This window comes from Melospiza melodia, chromosome 21 (assembly GCF_035770615.1).
Source record: "Melospiza melodia melodia isolate bMelMel2 chromosome 21, bMelMel2.pri, whole genome shotgun sequence".
Lineage (NCBI taxonomy): Eukaryota > Metazoa > Chordata > Aves > Passeriformes > Passerellidae > Melospiza > Melospiza melodia.
The window spans coordinates 10,789,746-10,795,501 of record NC_086214.1 but is presented as its reverse complement, the minus strand read 5'-3'; positions in this window follow the sequence as shown (position 1 = coordinate 10,795,501).

The window sequence follows — 5,756 nt, the reverse complement described above, 5'->3', positions numbered from 1 at the left end:
ATCATCCAACCCAACCCCTCTGAGATGACCCAACCTCATCCAACCCCTCTGAGATCCTCCAACCCCTCTGAGATCCTCCAACTTCATCCAACCCCTCTGAGATGATCCAACCCCTCTGAGACCATCAAACCACTCTGGGATCATCCAAACCCTCTGAGATCCTCCAATCCAACCCCTCTGGGATGACCCAACCTCATCCAGCCCCTCTGAGATCCTCCAGCCCAGCCCTGCCACGCTCACCACGTCCCCAGGTGCCACCTCCTTGTGCCTCTGAGCCTCCCAGGGATGGGGGTTCCACGAGATCCCACATGGTGGCTGTTTCTGTCACATCTCAGAGGAATTCCTTAGGAATTGACAAATTTGGTAGACTTTGCACAAGCCTGGGTTAGGTGGTGAGGATTTAGGGTTTGTGTGTTGGAGGAGAGCCTGGCGTGCCCAGGTGAGTGGGAATTGCAGCAGCAGATCTGTTTTAAATCAGGACTTTTGCTCAATTCTGGATCCTTCAGAAGATGAAACATCTCAGAACACCCAAAATAGAGAAATGGGGATTTCTCCATGAGCTCAGCTACCTCGTTTATGGGCTAAAAAAGCCCAACCAACCGACAACTGCTGGCCCCCATTGTCTCCAGCTTTGCTGTGATGTGAGATGCTATTCTTGGTCAAGAGCTGCCAGTGCTTCTGAAGCTTGTGAAGTTGTTTGCTTTAATAGCACACAGCATGAAGCAAAGCAAAGACTTCCCAGCAAAATGCTCCTTCTGCTGAGCTCACTGCACCTCGCTGCCTCCTGGAAATCTTTAATTACAGCCTGAGGATTCCAAAGCCTTTTCTTCCAATTATTTGATATCAGGTACAATTTCATAAAACCCTTGCTTTATCCTCCTTCCCAGCAAGGGTCAATGCAGATGGATCATTTCATCAACTCCAGATGGGCAGGAAAATAAGCCAGTCCCTGACACCCTGTGCTGTAATTCCTCACTGGTCTGGAGCAGCTGGCCCAGGTATGCAGCAAACAGCAGGAAAACAAAAGGAGCTCCTGTCTTAAAGCAATGCTCTATTTCTACTTTGATTTTTGACCGCAAAAGAGAGTGGGTATTAGCTAAATTGTCCTAAAAATGAGTTAACAGCTGAATGGTCCTAAAAAATGAGTTAACAGCTCTTCTTCCCCTGCCCAGAACCCCCGGCCCAGCAGCACTCACCTGCCAGGGGCTGCAGAGGGATCTTGGCTGCTGGGTTAAGGAGCCCCATTTCCTCAGGAGGAGTGGGACAGGCTCATTCCCCTGGGATGTGGCTGTGGTCAGACCTGAGGATGCTGGTGGTGCTGCAGGATGGCCAACCCTGCCTGCCTGCCATGGCAGAGCTGACTGCAGGAACTCAGGTTTTCCAAGACCAAACACGCACCCCAGTGAATGGAAAGGATCCAAATTCCAAAACCCCCACAGCAGAATCCCTCCTTTGCCTTCCCAGGGTGGCACAACTTGAGCTGAAATCACCCTGAACTTACAATAACTTCTCATCCCACTGTGCTCGTTGGTTTTCATTTTAAAACAATTTCACCTAAGCCAGAGCGTAGGCTTGGGAATTATTTACATTTGCTGAAATGTTTGCAAACGCAGGAAGAGCTGGCCAGCAGATCCTGCTGTAAGGAACACACAGCCTGGAGGTGCAGTTGCTGCCAGTACAAAGATCTATTTGTGCAGAGAGGGCAGACACACACCAGGAATGGTCCCTGCTGGAGCCAGAGCCCCCTCCTGCCTCCTTCCAAACTTATTTCTTTACATAAGCACTGCATGCCTTTATAGGCCTGAGTCACAAACCTCCCCACCTCAGTAATATTTTGAAGTAAATTTAGCCCTGGTGATACATGCCTGACCTAGAGGGAGCTGCATTTCCAGCACAGCAGGGAAATATCCCCATGTGCCCCCTCCTGCACTGGGTGTTGTCCCACATCAAGGCTGACCAAGCCCCAGGGTCACTCCAGCCTCCCCTGACGCTGAAATTGGGGCACACACAAAGGATCCCATCAATTTCCAATGGGGACAAGGTCCTTGCAGGGTCCTGTCACTTTTTAAAGTGATAAATTGTGGTTTGTGTGTTAAACCTGGACCTGCCAGGGCCACCCGATCAGCACTTTCCCAGCTACTCACGATTTCTTTTTACACTTGCAACATTCCCGAGCATCCTGCAGCGTCTTTAGAAAAGGCTCCCTTTAAAAAGCTGAGGTTTCAGCAGCATTTCACCCCGAAGGAGCCAGCTCAGCACAGCTTGGAGCAGGAGGCTCTGTAGCAGATGACATGCCCAGGCACAGGCGCCACGAACATCTTGGGGAAGTTTCCACTGTACAGCTGGCAGCTCAATGGGGCTTTGCAACCTGCAGAGAGCAGCTTCTATTTTCAGTGCAGCTTTAGAAACACAAAGGATGAAGAATGCTGTCCCCACTTCCAAGAACCCCGCATCAGACGGAGGGGTATGGGCAAGGGAGATAAGAAAAGAAATAAAACATTGAAACCCTCCCTGCTTGCAGCATTTGTGGGAGAGCCCCGTGCTGGGCTTGTGCACCTCAGGGGTTATCAGTGAATTTCCTTCAGGTTTGCCTTTGATTGATAAGCTCCAATCACCCTGGACAACCCTTCTGGAGTTCAAAGGATGCATTTTTTAAGAAAGAAATGAAAATTATGAAACAAAAAAAAAAAAAAAGAAAAAAAAAAAATCCATGCGTTTGAAATGTCTGAACAGGAATGAAAGGAGAATCGGACGGGCAGTGCAGATAAAGCAGCACAAGATGTAAGATGTGAACAGCCCCCATGGCAGGCGACCTCTCCAAACCCACAGGGTGCCAAACCCGAGAGAACCAGAGCACAGCCCGCCAGGAGAGGATGGCAAACGCTGCTCCAGGGGTGCGGGGGCTCTGAGTTCCAGCCAGGCTCCTCCCGCCTGGCTCTGGAATCTGGGTTAGCAAAGCCTCAGGGTCCCATTAGGAACAAAGAACAGGGGAAGGGCTGCGGATGGAGCGGGGCAGAGCTGCAGCCAGGGGAAGGTGAAGGCGACAGCAGGCTCCAGCGTCAATGAGCACAGCCCAGCTGCCAAGGCACGGCGCTGGCAGCGCGGATTTTCTACCCGGAGATGGTGGATGAAAGGCTGGCACTCGGCAAATGTTAGACCAACTGTAAACATCGAGGTTTTCTATTAAAACGCTCCAAAATCGAGTTCACGGCGCTGTACACCGCCCACGTTCGGTGAAAGGGAGGAAACAAAGGCACTGGTGTGAATTTCTGATGGAGGGCTCGGCTCCCTTTCAGCAGGAAAGCTGCTGGGGAAAGGCTCATCCATAATGCAGAACTGCCACTGCGCCCAGGCTGTCAGCAAGGACAGCGCTTCCCAACGCCAGCAACGCTGCTCTGGGAGGGGGATGGTTAAAAATATATATCCTATGCCTGTGCCACTATAAATTATTGACTGTACAGGGAGCAGGAAAAAAGGATTCAGTGCCATTAATAATTTATTTTCTAATCCAAACGAAGATGGAATTTTATGCACCACTTATTACCAGCGCCGCAACTGGAAAAACTCACTGCACTCCCACTGTCTGGAACCAGAACTGCCTTTCCATTTTCAGAAGTTTTTTTGAAGTTTCTCCCTTTAGCTTGAGCCATACAGTCAAAGCTTTCCCTTGGGAGAGCATCTGGTCACTCTTGAATATTTAGCAGGCATTAAGGATACAGAGATGCATCCCTGCTTTAAGGCAGCGTTTACAGGCACAGCACGACAGCTCTGCAAGGAGAAATCCCTCTCTTCACTCCCAGGTACCACCACAGCAGGCAGCTCTGCTGCTCTGAGAATACAGATTTGGAGTGGCACTGAAAGATTTAGCATTGATTGCAAAAGCAGCAGGCACAAGGTGGATCCTTCAGGCACAATGAGGGAGATAGACCAGAGCACAGTGGGGCTGGAAAACCACTGGGTAATAGAGTCCCTCCTGTCCTGAAAACAGAAATTCACAGAGAGAGAGATCTTCCTTTTAACACTTACCTCTAAAGGAAACCATACCTGTCCCACCTGGTGAAGAAACAAAAAAAAAAAAAAAAAAATCCAGGGAAAACCACCACGAGTATAACCAGCCCCCTCCCAGGCAGGAGAAACACAGGCCCCAAATCATTTTGGGTCAGGAAAGGTTCCACCACGTCTGATATTTGACATAAAACCTGAGAACACAGGTTTTGTGTCAGAACACACTGATTTGTATGTCCAGAGACAATTCCAAAGGGTGAGATAAATCCCCTCTGCATTTTCCCTGAAGTTTAGGTAGGCAGAGATTGTCAAGGGGAGAAAGAAGCAAGCACCTTGCTTAGAATTCTAATTTATTATTAAATTACATATCAAAGCCTTTTTTTAAATTTAATACATACAGAGAATGCACAATAGGTGAGAACAAAAATAATTACAGTTACAATAGAAGTTTCAAGAACATGTATGAAAAAGAAAAAAAAAAATATCAGAAAGTGCAATCAGAAACTCATTTACAAGGTATGGGACGTTTTGTGAGAAAGGGCTTTGTTTTGGGTGTAGAGTGTTTATTGAAGTGCTTTCCTCACTCAGTACCACACTGACCAACAGCTGCTTCTGTACTCAGAATTAAAACATCACCACTCAAATGTGCAGTGCCAGGAGAGGTGCAGGGCACAGAGGGCACTGGAGATGTGACCTGGCTCAGCTGTGGCTCACTGTGCCTCTCACTGCATTCTCCTGTCCTGCACATTCCACAATCCATTCTGCTATAAGGAATTTCTGAACTTCCAGAATTTCCTCCTTCAGCAGTGACAGCTGTTACCCTCTCCTTCCTGTCTCAAATGAAAGCTTTGGGACAAAACCAGTAAAAATAGGAAAAGGTTATGCCTCAGGTGATCTTGGGAAACAAGTTGCTACATTTAGAGAGTTAAAACTCTCATTTAGTCGTGACTGAATGAGCTGCACCATCAGAAGGGGTGGAGCAGCCCCAGCTCCCTGTGCAGCAGTCTGGGAAAGCAGCACCTCAGGGGACACAGCAGGACAGCAGTGAACATTGCACCTGACACCTGCACATCACCTAAAAATCTACTGCTGCTCTTTCACTGCCAACATCCAGCAAGGAACTGACTCTTCTCACATTTATCTTAAGACAACGCAATGAAAGGACTTGTGAGCTACGAATGAAAATTCTTGTCGATTACTCAGTAATCCAGCAGTAATTTATACCTAACTTTGATATGCAAAACTCCTGAAATCAATACTGGTTAAGAAAAAAGTGTTGCCCAGGAAGGTCAAAGCCCTGGGGAGAAGCCACAGCTGTGGACACAGTTCTGGGTGTTGCCCAAATGCTCTGCTGCAGCACCAGAGACTGAGGATCTGATGAACAGGTGAAAAATAACCTAAAGAACAGGGATAACAATATTCCCACATGTGTGAAGTGTGGCACCAACATTACCAACATCATCCTTTGTGCTCCAGTGCCTGGCCAGGTTTGGAGAAGCTGCTTATCTGCTGGGAAGGATGAAGCAGAAATTGAAAAAGAGTGTCTGTGTGTGTGAAACACATCCTGTAAAATACCCTGGATTTCCCCCCTTCAATCCAGTGCTCAGCAATGATTTTCTTAGCACACTTCTGTTGGGCTGAGTTAGGAAACCGCCACTTTGGCAGGAATTGCAGGAATGAGGATTCTTTAACCACATCTTTTCTCCTCAGAGCAGGAGGAACCACACAGAATGAAAAACTCCAAGAACACA